Raw genomic sequence first — 13,519 nt, 5'->3', positions numbered from 1 at the left:
TGTGTCCCAAAGGATGAGGGTATTTGATAAAAAACCATGGCCAAGATTACCAACCGAGTGCCGTGGGGGGATGAAAATAGCCTCAGCTACCATCCTCTTCTGTCCGGTCGTGTTGGTCGAGTGGTTAAGGGATCCTGTACGCCAGCAGAATGCTCCTGGCACTTTGGGTTTGAGCCACTTCTATGGTGTGAGTTTTCAGTTGCATATAGTCCTTGGGACCATTCAGGATTGTTCGCATTTGTGTTCCTCATGTTTGCCTCAAAGAATGTGGTGATTTGATAAAATACCATGCCCAAGATTACCAACCAGTCTCCGTGGTGTAGTGGTAAGACACTCGCCTGGCGTTCCGCGAGCGCTATGTTATGGGTTCATATCCTGGCCAGGGAGGATTTACTGGGCACAATTCCATAACTGTAGCCTCTGTTTAACGCAGCAGTAAAATGTGTACTTGGATGAAAAAACGATTCTTCGCGGCAGGGGATCGTGTTCCAGGGACCTGCCTGAAACGCTACGCGTACTAGTGGCTGTAAAAAAATGTAACAACTCTTATATATATCTCAAAAAAAAAAAAAAAAGAGTGCTGGCGGGGGGAGGTAAATATCCTCGGCTACCATCCTCTTTTGTCCAATCGTGTTGGTTGAGCGATTAAGGGATTCTGAACGCCAGCAGGGTGCTCCTGGCAGTATGGGTTCAAGTCACTTCTGAAGTGTGAGTTTTCAGTTGAATATAGTCCTGGGTACCATACAGGCTTGTTCGAATTTGTCTTCCTCACGTGTGCCCCAAAGAATGAGGTGATTTGATAAAATACCATGCCCAAGATTACCAACCGAGTGCTGGTGGGGTGAAGGAAATTGCCTCGGCTACCATCCTCTTTTGTCCGGTCGTGTTGGTTGATTGGTTAAAGGATCCTGTATGCCAGTAGAGATCTCCTGGCAGTATGGGTTTGAGTCAATTCTGGGTGTGAGTTTTCAGTTACACAAAGTCCTATGGACCTTTCAGGTTTATTCGCATTTGTGTTTCTCACATGTGCCCCAAAGAATGACGTGATTTGATAAAATACCAAGCCCAGATTTAGCAACCGAGTGCCGTCGGGGGAGGGAAACAGCCTCGGCTACCACCCCCTTTTATGCAGTCGTGTTGGTCGAACGGTTAAAGGAACATGTACGCCAGCAGAGTGCTCCTAGCAGTATGGATTCGAGTCTCTTCTGGGGTGTGAGTTTTCAGTTGCATATAGACCTGGGGACCATTCAGGCTTGTTCTCATTTGTGTTCCTAACGTGTGCCACAAAGAATGACGTGATTTGATAAAATACCATGCCCAAGATTACCAACGTGTGCCGACAGGGGGATGGAAATGGCCTCGGCTACTATCCTCTTTTGTCCGGTCGTGTTGGTCGAGCAGTTAAGGGATCCTGTACGCCAGCAGAGTGCTTCTGGCAGTGTGGGTTCGAGTAACGTCTGGGTGTGAGTTTTTACTTGCATATAGTCCTGGGGACCATTCAGGCTTGTTCTCATTTGTGATCCTCAAATGTGCCCCAATGAATGAGGTTATTTGTTAAAATACCATGCCCAAGTATACCAACCGAGTGCCGACGGAGGAATGGAAATAGCCTCGGCTTCCATCCGCTTTTTTCCGGACGTGTTGATCGAGCCGTTAAGGGATCCTGAACACCAGCAGAGGTGCCGACGGAGGAATGGAAATAGCCTCGGCATCCATCCGCTTTTGTCCGGACGTGTTGATCGAGCCGTTAAGGGATCCTGAGCACCAGCAGAGATCCTGAACATCCCTTGCAGTATGGGATCGAGTCATTTCTGGGGTGTGAATTTTCAGTTGCATATAGTCCTAGGGACCATTCATGCTTGTTCACATTTGTGTTCCTCACGTGTGCCCCAAAGAATGAGGTTATTTGATAAAAAACCATGGCCAAGATTACCAACCGAATGCCGTGGGGAATGATAATAGCCTCAGCTACCATCCTCTTTTGTCCGGTCATGTTGGTCGAGCGGTTAAGGGATTGTTTACGTCAGCAGAGTGCTCCTGGCAGTATGGGTTTGAGTCACTTCTGGGGTGTGAGTTTTCGGTTGCATATAATCCTGGGGACCATTCATGCATGTTCACATTTGTGTTCCTCATGTGTGCCCCAACGAATGAGGTGATTTGATAAAATACCATGCCCACATTAGCAACCGAGTGCCGGTGGGGGGATGGAAATAGACTCGGCTACCATCCTCTTGTATCCGGTCGTGTTTGTCAGGCGAATCAGGGATCCTGTACGACAGTAGAGTGCTTCTGGCAGAATGGGTTTGCGTCACCTCTGGATGTGAGTTTTCTGTTGCATATAGTCCTGGGGACCATTCAGGCTTGTTCGCATTTGTGTTCCTCGTGTATACCCAAAAGAATGAGGTGATTTGAGAAAATACCATGCCCAAGGTTACCAACCGAATGCCGGCAGGGGGAGGGAAATGGAGGGAGGGAGGCTACCATCTTTTTTTGTCCGGTCGTGATGGTCGAGCAGTTAAGGGATCCTGTATTCCAGCAGAGTGTTCCTGGCAGTATGGGCTCGAATCACTTCTAGGGTGTGAGTTTTCAGTTGCATATAGTCCTTGGGACCATTCAGGAATTTTCGCATTTGTGTTCCTCATGTGTGCCTGAAAGAATTTGGTTATTTGATAAAATACCATGCCCAAGATTACGAACCGAGTGCTGGCGGGGGGATGGAAATATCCTCGGCTACCATCCTCTTTTGTCCAATCGTGTTGGTTGAGCGATTAAGGAATTCTGAATGCCAACAGAGTGTTCCTGGCAATATAGGTTCGAGTCACTTCTGGGGTGTGAGTTTTCAGTTGAATATAGTCCTGGGTACCATTCAGGCTTGTTTGCATTTGTGTTCCTCATGTGTGCCCCAAAGAATGAGGTGATTTGATAAAATACCATGCCAAACATTACCAACCAAGTGCCGGCGGGGGGATGGAAATTGCCTCGGCTACCATCCTCTTTAGTCCAGTCGTTTTGGTCGAACGGTTAAGGGATCCTGTATGCCAGCAGAGTGCTTTTGGCAGTAAGGGTTCGGGTCACTTCTGGGGTGTGAGTTTTCAGTTGCATATAGTCCTGGGGGCCATTCAGGCTTGTTCGCATTTGTTTTCCTCACGTGTGCCCAAAAGAATGAGGTGATTTGAGAAAATACCATGCCCAAGGTTACCAACCGAGTGCCGGCAGGGGGAGGGAATTATCCTTGGCTACCATCTTCTTTCGTTCGGTTTTGTTGGTCGAGCGGTTAAGGGCTCCTGTATGCTAGCAGAGTGCTCCTGGCAGTATGGGTTCGAGTCACTTCTGGGGTGTGAGTTTTCAGTTGCATATTGTCCTGCGGACCATTCAGGCTTGTTTGAATTTGTGTTCCTCACGTGTGTTCCAAAGTATGAGGTGATTTGATAAAACTCCATGCCCAAGATTACCAACTGAGTGCCGGCTTGAAGATGGAAATAGCCTAATCTACCATCCTCTTTTGTCCCGTCGTGTTGGTCGAGCGAGTAAGGGATCCTGTTCGCCAAAAGAGTGCTCCTGGTAGTATGGTTTCAAGTCACTTCTGGTGTGGGAGTGTTCGGTTGCATATAGTCCTGGAAACTATTCAGGCTTGTTCGCATTTGTGTTACTCACGTGTGCCCCAACGAATGAGGTGATTTGATAAAACACCATGCCCAAGATTACCAACCGAGTGCCGGCGGGGGGATGGAAATAGCTTCGGCTTCCATCCCCTTTAGTCCAGTCGTGTTGGTCGAGCGGTTAAGGGATCTTGTACGCCAGAGGAGTGCTTCTGGCAGTATGGGTTCGAGTCAATTCTGGGTGTGAACTTTCAGTTGCATATAGTCCTGCGGACCATTCAGGCTTGTTCGCATTTGTGTTCCTCACATATGCCCCAAAGAATGAGGTGATTTGATTAAATACCATGCCCAATATTACCAACCGATTGCCGGCAGGAAGATGGAAATAGCTTCTGCTTCCATCCTCTTTTGTCAGGTCGTGTTGGTCGAGCGGTTAACGGATCCTGTACGCCAGCAGATTGTTCCTGGCAGTATGGGTTTAGTCACTTTTGGGGTGTGAGTTTTCAGTTGCATATAGTCTTGGGGACCATTCACACTTGTTCGCATTACTGTGTTCCTCACATGAGCCCCAAAGAATGAGGTGATTTGATAAAATACCATACCCAAGGTTACCAATTGAGTAATGGCGGGAGGAGGGAAATAGCTTTGTCTACCATCCTTTTTGTCCAGTCGTGTTGGGGTGTGAGTTTTCAGTTGCATGAATGCCTGGGGACTATTCAAGCTTGTTCGCATATATATATATATATATATATATATATATATATATATATATATATATATATATATATATATATATATATATATATATATATATATATATATATATATATTTATACATATATATTTATACATACATATATAAATATATATATATATATATATATATATATATATATATATATATATATATATATATATATATATATATATATATATATATATATATATATATATATATATATATATATATATAGCATGAGTATGAGGTCCATTTTCACCAGATATTCGTCTTTTTTAAGAATGACGTATATTGGCGACTTGTCGCCTCTCCTGACAACTATCTCCTTGTTCTCTTAGGGTTCTCCCCTAGGTGTCCTGTTTGCAAACTTCTACATGTGTACCATCGAGCAAAAAGTCTTAGTCGACATGAACTTGAAACCGGCCATATACTGCAGGTATGTTGACGACATTTTTACACAGGTACCTCATGTCAGACATCTGCCGGAGCTGAAGGAGGCATTTGAGCAGAATTCTGTGTTGCGTTTCACTTACGAGATGGAGAAGGATGGGAAGCTGCCCTTTCTAGATGTAACAGTCATGGAAAGGAGCGGAGTTTTCCACACTGCAGTCTACACTAAGGAAACAAACATAGGAATGTGCCTGAATGCCAACAGTGACTGCCCGGACAGGTACAAGAGGAGTGTTGTTAACGCTTATGTCGACCGTGCCCTCAGCCACAGCTCAGAATGGAAGCACGTCGACGAAGAACTCTGTAGGGTAAGGCAGGTCCTAGTCAACAACGGCTTCTCCAATGGTTTCATGGAAGACATCATAAGAAGGAAAGTGAAACGCCATGCAACCTCTGAATAGACAACTAACACAACACCTATACCCCCTATTAGACTATTTTACAGGAACTTCTTTTCCACAGCCCATAAAGCGTAGGAAAGGGTCCTGAAAGATATTTTCAGTAGAAACGTTATCCCTACAGACAAAAATCAGAAGATACAACTGACAATTTACAATAAAACCAAAAAAACGGCCAGCCTACTCATGAGAAACTCTCCAGACACAAAGCAGAACGTTTTAAAAGAGACCAACGTCGTCTATGCCTTCAAATGCCCTCTTGGGGATTGTAAGCCTCAAAAAACTCAGTATATAGGCAAGACAACAACATCTCTTTCCAGGCGTTTAACGATGCATAAGCAACAGGGCTCCATTAAGGAACATATAGCCTCTTCACACAACCAAACCATCACCAGAGAAATCTTAGCAAACAACACAGAAATCATCGATAGATGCAGCGATAGCAGGCGGCTCGACGTCTGCGAGGCACTACACATCAAGAAGTCAACACCAGCAATCAACAGCCAATTAATGCACAACTATATTCTACCCACTTCAAGACTCCGCTCCAATATAGAAGCATCAAGAAATATGGGCCAATAAAAATAGGCCTTCTGCAGTTACCTACTTTTAATACCTGTTTCATTGTTTCGTGTTCTGTCTTGTGTTAAAAGTTTATTTTCACCTCACCCAAAACTATTGTAACATATCACTTCACCCAAATGTAGGTATAAAAACTCGAAAGATGTTTAAGCTCTATTCAGTTAAAGTTGTGTGTGTTTGTGTAAATAAAAGTCTTTGAAAATGTAATAAGTTTTACGAAACGCGCCCAGGTGTCGCGTCAGACTTGAAATAAAAATGAATATTGGAGAATTGATCTTTGAATTACATCAACAGTGAAAAGAAACGTAAGAAAGATCGAGAAAATTCGTGTTAGAATTATTAATCTTACTTTTTCGGTCATATTTAATAATATATGTCTACAGGAAAGACTGCTACCAAAATATACTAATATATATATATATATATATATATATATATATATATATATATATATATATATATATATATATATATATATATATATATATATATATATATATATATATATACATATATATATATATATATATATATATATATATATATATATATATATATATATATATATATATATATATATATATATGTCGTACCTAGTAGCCAGAACGCACTTCTCAGCCTACTATGCAAGGCCCGATTTGCCTAATAAGCCAAGTTTTCATGAATTAATTGTTTTTCGACTACCTAACCTACCTAACCTAACCTAACCTAACTTTTTCGGCTACCTAACCTAACCTAACCTACAAAGATAGGTTAGGTTAGGTTAGGTTGGGTTGGTTAGGTTCGGTCATATATCTACGTTAAGTTTAACTCCAATAAAAAAAAATTGACCTCATACATAATGAAATGGGTAGCTTTATGATTTCATAAGAAAAAAATTAGAGAAAATATATTAATTCAGGAAAACTTGGATTATTAGGCAAATCGGGCCTTGCATAGTAGGCTGAGAAGTGCGTTCTGGCTACTAGGTACGACATATATATATATATATATATATATATATATATATATATATATATATATATATATATATATATATATATATAGTAGGCATCCTTCAGTCTCGGGAGACTATGGAGTTGCGCCCTAGTTGTCAATTCTGGTGCAGCGTCTGGTGTGACTGATGAGGCCAATCCGAGAGTGGCAGTCCTTCCTCGAACTTGGAGAGACCTCTTTATATATATATATATATATATATATATATATATATATATATATATATATATATATATATATATATATATATATATATATATATATATATATAAATATATATATACATATATATATATATATATATATATATATATATATATATATATATAAATATATATATACATATATATATATATATATATATATATATATATATATATATATATATATATATATATATATATATAAATATATATATATATGCAATTGACGATCACAAAACACTGATCATTTTATGTGGAAAATGCACATAGAAATATGAAGAAATATGAACGTTCACCTCATTTCATATTTCTCTGTGGATTTTCCGCATATATATATATATATATATTTATATATATATATATATATATATATATATATATATATATATATAATATATATATATATATATATATATATATATATATATATGTATATATATATGTATATATATATATATATATATATATATATATATATATATATATATATATATATATATATATATATATATATATATACATATATATATATATATATATATATATATATATATATATATATATATATATATATATATATATATATGTATATAGGCATAGGGTAAGGCAGGTCCTAGTCAATAACGGCTTCTCCAATGGTTTCATCGAAGACATCATAAGAAGGAAAGTGAAAAGCCATGCAACCTCTGAAGAGACAACTAACACAACACCTATACCCCCTATTAGACTATTTTACAGGAACTTCTTTTCCACAGCTCATAAAACGGAGGAAAGGGTCCTGAAAGATATTGTTAATAGAAACGTTATCCCTACAGACAAAAATCAGAGGATACAACTGACGATTTACTATAAAACCAGAAAAACGGCCAGCCTACTCATGAGAAACTCTCCAGACACAAAACAGAACGCTTTAAAAGAGACTAACGTCGTCTATGCCTTCAAATGCCCACTTGGGGACTGTAAGCTCCAAAAAACCCAGTATATAGGCAAGACAACAACATCTCTTTCTAGGCGTTTAACGATGCATAAGCAACAGGGCTCCATTAAGGAACATATAATCTCTTCCCATAACCAAACCATCGCCAGAGAAATCCTAGTAAACAACACAGAAATCATCGATAGATACAGCGATAGCAGGCGGCTTGACGTTTGCGAGGCACTACACATCAAGAAGTCAACACCAGCAATCAACAGCCAATTATTGCACAACTATATTCTACCCACCTCAAGACTCCGCTCCAATATAGAAGCATCAAGAAATATGGACCAATAGGCTTTCTACAAACACTTCTATTCAATGCCCATTGTTTCTGTTCTGTCTTGTGTTGATACTTTTAATACCCTATTAATATCCCCTCTTGTTCTGTCTTGTGTTAATGCCACATCACCCCTCCCACCTCACTCAAATGTAGATATAAAATCAGAGATACGTAAGTTCTAATCAGTTGTGTATTTGTGAAGTCTTTGAAAATGTAATAAGTTTTACGAAACGCGCCCGTGTCGCGTCAGACTAGAAATAAAAATGAATTTTGGAGAAGTGATTTTTGATTTACCTCCAACAGTGAAGTGTAATGTACGAAAGATTGAGAAAATTCGTGTTAGAATTATTAATCTTACTTTTTCAGTCATATTTAATAATATATGTCTACAGGAAAGACTGCTACCAAAATATACTAATATATATATATATATATATATATATATATATATATATATATATATATATATATATATATATATATATATATATATATATATATATATATATATATATATAGATATTCATATGTACATCTTTCAATCTACTCCACCAGCAACCAATCCATTCATTTATCCATCTACTCCTTCTGCTATCAATCCATCAAGCAATCTGTCCATCTATCTCGGTATATCTATCAGTATATCCATCTTTCTCGACCTATTAATCATTCTATCTGCCAAACTATTTACCAATCTATCTGTTCAATTTTATATCCATCCATCTAATAAAGAATCTTTCCATTTACCCTTCCATCAACACATCTCGCCATCCATATAACCACCTATTTATTCATCTATCAATCTTTTAGTCTATCCACACGTCCATTAATCCATCGACCCACTCATCTGTCTATTTATCTATACCCCTATCTATCTATCAATATGTCCCTGTATCCATCCGTCTATCCACTTAACTATCTATCTATATAGATACATCTATGAATTCATCTACACATCTATCCATTCATCTACACATAAAATCGTAAATTTTCTATCTATTCACACTTTGAATGTCCATCTCTCTTTGCATCAATCCATCATTCCATCAATGTAATTTGTGTCCATCCATCAGTGTAGCCATGTATCAATTTATCTATCCATCTAGTTTTGTTTCCATCTATTCACCTAGCATTCTAACCATCTGTATCTCTGTCAATCCATGCATGTATTCATTTTTATGTATATACCTTTCTATCCACTTATCCATATTGCTTGCAATCCAACTAGCTTTCTACCAATCTATTTATGCATCTATCTATACATGCCCCCACTCTTCTTTCCGTTCATCTCTCCATCTAACTATCTTTCCATCGATCTATTTGTCAATCAAACTATCTGCCTATCCCCCCATTTATCTATCTACTCCATCTATCTATCCACCTACTCATCAGTGTATCCACCTATCAAGGCATCCATCCATCTATCAATCTATCCATGTACCTATCCATCAACCCATCCACCTATCTGCTGTCCGTCTCTGTCTATCTCTCTGTCTCTATCTTTAGCTGTGTCTATCAGTCTCTCTGTTTCTGGGTCCCCTATCTCTGTCTTTCTCTCTTTGTCTTTATCTATATATGTCTGTCTATCTGCCTGTATTTCTATCTGTCTGTCTCTCTCTCTCTCTGATAAACAGAATAATTGTCTATGTGTGGAGGTCAGCAGTGCGAGTTCAGTGGTGTGAACTAAAAAAAATAGTTACCCCTTACTCTGATAAAGAACGGAGGAGAGGAGAAACCTTTGATGCACTGGAATATTATTGACAACATGAAATTTCTGTTAATTTTCCTAAGATCAGTGAAAAATCGCCCATATTACCTAAATGCTTTTCTATAAAGTTTTGAAAATACATAGCTGTGTAGCTGTCCGACACGGCCAAAAATCGTCGTGGGTCTGAATGTGGCACTGGCACACTGTTCCTTTTTAAGTCTTGAGACCTCAACTAGCCTATGTTCATCCCGTTTCCCAGACCATCCACTCTGCCAAATTGCGTGAGTCTAGCCCTAACCGTGTGGCCTCCAAATTTTAACAGACGAAGGTTCTCTGCTGTAGCATGTAATAGAGGGATAACCCGGTGGTGCTCAGGTCTGTCTGTGTGTGTCTCTCATCTATCCATCTATATATCCCGCTATTTATCTCTATTTGTCTATCAATTCATCTATCAATCCATCCATCTGTCTCTCTGTCTAGCTATCCATCTTTCTCTACATCTATATGTTGGTCAATCTATCCAACAATCTTACCAACAATCTATCCATCTATATACTTAAAAATCAACTCATTAATTTATCGATCATCTCCCCATCTTGCCATCCATAAAATCATTTGGTTATCGATCTATGAATCCGTTTATCTACCTGTCCATCAATCTATCCATCCTTCCATCTATCCACATATCTATCCATTTATCTATATGTCTATCTATCAATCCCTCATTAAATCTTTTGTCCATCAATCCATATATATCTAAATCTATCTCTAAATCCACCCTTTGGGCAGCCATCTATCATTCAATCTATATATCCATCTAGCTTTTTATATATCTATCTATCTAACTTTCTATCCACCTATCTATTAATCTATTTATCCATATATTTATATATCTAGTCATCAATCTAAATATGCAACTAATCATCACACACAGAGATCACACTAACGTGATGCATCAAATGAACAAATCCACAAGGGCCATGACGAGGATTTGAACCTGCGTCCGGGAGCATCCCAGACACTGCCTTAATCGACTGAGCTACGACAGGGTAAAATGATGGGTGATGTGATGTGATGATGTAAGGGCGAAGAGGGAGAACGGCCTATTGACATAGCTCGGGTGCAGGGGGGGGGGTTGTGTAAAAGCCTGGTTTGTGCCTCGGAGAGGCTACGGGATCCAGTAAGTTCAGTAGAACTTCGGTTTCAACCCTTTTACCCTGTCGTAGCTCAGTCGATTAAGGCAGTGTCTGGGATGCTCCCGGACGCAGGTTCGAATCCTCGCCATGGCCCATGTGGATTTGTTCCAACTAATCATCTTCCAACCCATCCAATTGCTTTATATCTATCTTTTCCTCTATCCATCCATCCATTCCTTCATCCATCTACTTATCTGTCTATCCATTTATCTATCAATGCATTTGTTCATCCATTTGTTCATCCATTTGTTCATCTACGCATCCACCTATATCCGTCCATCTCTCTACTGTCTATGTCTCTGCTTCTGACTTTGTTTCTGCCCCTCTCTTTCTTATTCTCTGTCATAGACAGAGAACAGGCAGAGAGAGAGTCTGTTTCTGCCTGTCTATCTCTAGCTGTGTCTGAGTTTCTGTTTGTCTCTGTCTTTCTCTGTAGCTCTCTTTATCTGTTTTTATCTCTCTTTCTCTGTCTGTCTCTTTTTCCTATAAAAAATATAATTGTCTTTGTGTGGGTGGTCAGCAGTAAGAGGAGCGCTGTTGAGTGAAATACTAAAAAACGAATGGTTCCCCCTTAGACGGTTAGAAAGCCGTTGCTCGGAACCTTTGATTTTGTGTAAAGATCGTCTGTTTTATTGGAGTACGGGCAAATTATTGACAGCAAAAAGTTTCTTAATTTTCCTGAGATCAGTGAATAATGCTTCATATTACCTTATGAAAATAATTATTTGAAAATTTTGTTTTGAAAATATTTAGCTGCATAATTAGCTGACAGTGCCAAAAATCATCATGGGGGTGTGAATGGGGCACTGGCACGTTATTCCCTTTTAAATTTTGGTGACACCGACCAGCCTATGTTCATCCCGTTCCCCAGGCCATTCCTTCTTACAATTTGGGTAAGGCTAGCCCCATCTGTGTGATCTCTGACTTTCAACAGACTAGCAGACATTATCTCTAATGGTACTGATTATAAAATATAAATATTGAATTTTGTCACATGATACGTGCAGTGTGCTATGTTGCTTTGCTATATAATGTTGGAATGCATATGTGTAACTTTTACCATATTTTTCTTTAGCGTGGACGTCTGCTCCAGCATCGAGGAGGACCTTCACAGTGTTGTCGTGACCACCTGCGGCTGCCCCGTGAAGGGCTGTCATGCCTGTCAACAGATACCACAATTGATATTATGCATAAACCATCACTATTCCAATACTTTCTGTAAATTATTGTAATAAGCTGTTCTAGTTGATTTTTTTTTATATAATAGTGACGTTCCGACTCTAAATATTTTGTAAAACTGTTTTCACCCTAAATTTAAGAGGGGAAGATCGTGTTAATTTTTTTTAGGAATAGACCATTAAAATATCTGACATCCCACCAGTTCTTATTTGACAATGTATTACTTGTGACGAGAGCGACAGTGGTGCTATTGTCATGCCCGAAACGCTGAGTGTATTAGTGGCTTGAGGCATAGTATATACTTGTCCTACTTACAGATCCAACATTCTTCTCGTATACCATTTTGTATGTATGTGATTTTCCCCTAATAAATATTATTATTAGTATTTTAAATATTAACATTATTATTATTATTGTTATTATTATTATTATTATTATTATTATTATTATTATTATTATTATTATTATTATTTTAAATATTAACATTATTATTATTATTATTATTATTATATACATAAGAAGAGCATTATGCAGGATGCAGCAATAGCTGACCAACCAACAATAGCTGACTTTACAAGGGTGAACCGATAGCTCCAGTCATGCCATCGTCAGTTAACCAATACAACCTTTATAAGCATCATACACCATAAACCTTGGCAATACCAGCTCGAGGCAAGATAAACATTGTTGCCATCACCATACAACCAATATAACCATAAATTGTATGTAACTGATGATATTTGAGAATGACTGATGGAGGCATGAGGAACATCGTTGTCGTCATCAGTTAACAATGACCTTCACAGATACTCTGAACACCACCATTTGTTATCTTACCATGCAAGCTTAAGGCATGAACAACACCATGTTATGCATAATAAATATTATTATAATTTATGGTATCTTGCTTCACTAGTTGGCATCTAACCATACTGACTTGAGAAAAGAGCAACATTGTGTTATCATTGTCAGATAAACAAGATGATCACTGCGGATATCCTGCATCAACCAAATTGATATATGATCACACAAGTCTCTTTCAACTTATGGGGCTCCAGACACCCTTGTCTCCACCGGTCCCCCCCCCCCAGAAAATAATAAAAAGAAACACAAAGGCAATACCCCCAACTGACACCTCTATGATGCCAATGACACCATAATAAGTCACTTAACTACGTTTAATGTTTTGTAGGATGGGGCCATGTTGAAT

The 13,519-nt window shown here is 38.6% G+C and overlaps 1 pseudogene; it reads right to left on the bottom strand.

Moving 5' to 3' along the window:
• Window positions 1-13,519, bottom strand: part of LOC138362872 (cytochrome c oxidase subunit 1-like) — a 120,175-nt pseudogene that overhangs the window by 9,717 nt on the left and 96,939 nt on the right.

This window comes from Procambarus clarkii, chromosome 9 (genome assembly GCF_040958095.1).
Source record: "Procambarus clarkii isolate CNS0578487 chromosome 9, FALCON_Pclarkii_2.0, whole genome shotgun sequence".
Classification (NCBI taxonomy): domain Eukaryota; kingdom Metazoa; phylum Arthropoda; class Malacostraca; order Decapoda; family Cambaridae; genus Procambarus; species Procambarus clarkii.
Note: the sequence above shows the minus strand (reverse complement) of the source record. Positions and strands in the feature narration are given on the sequence as shown.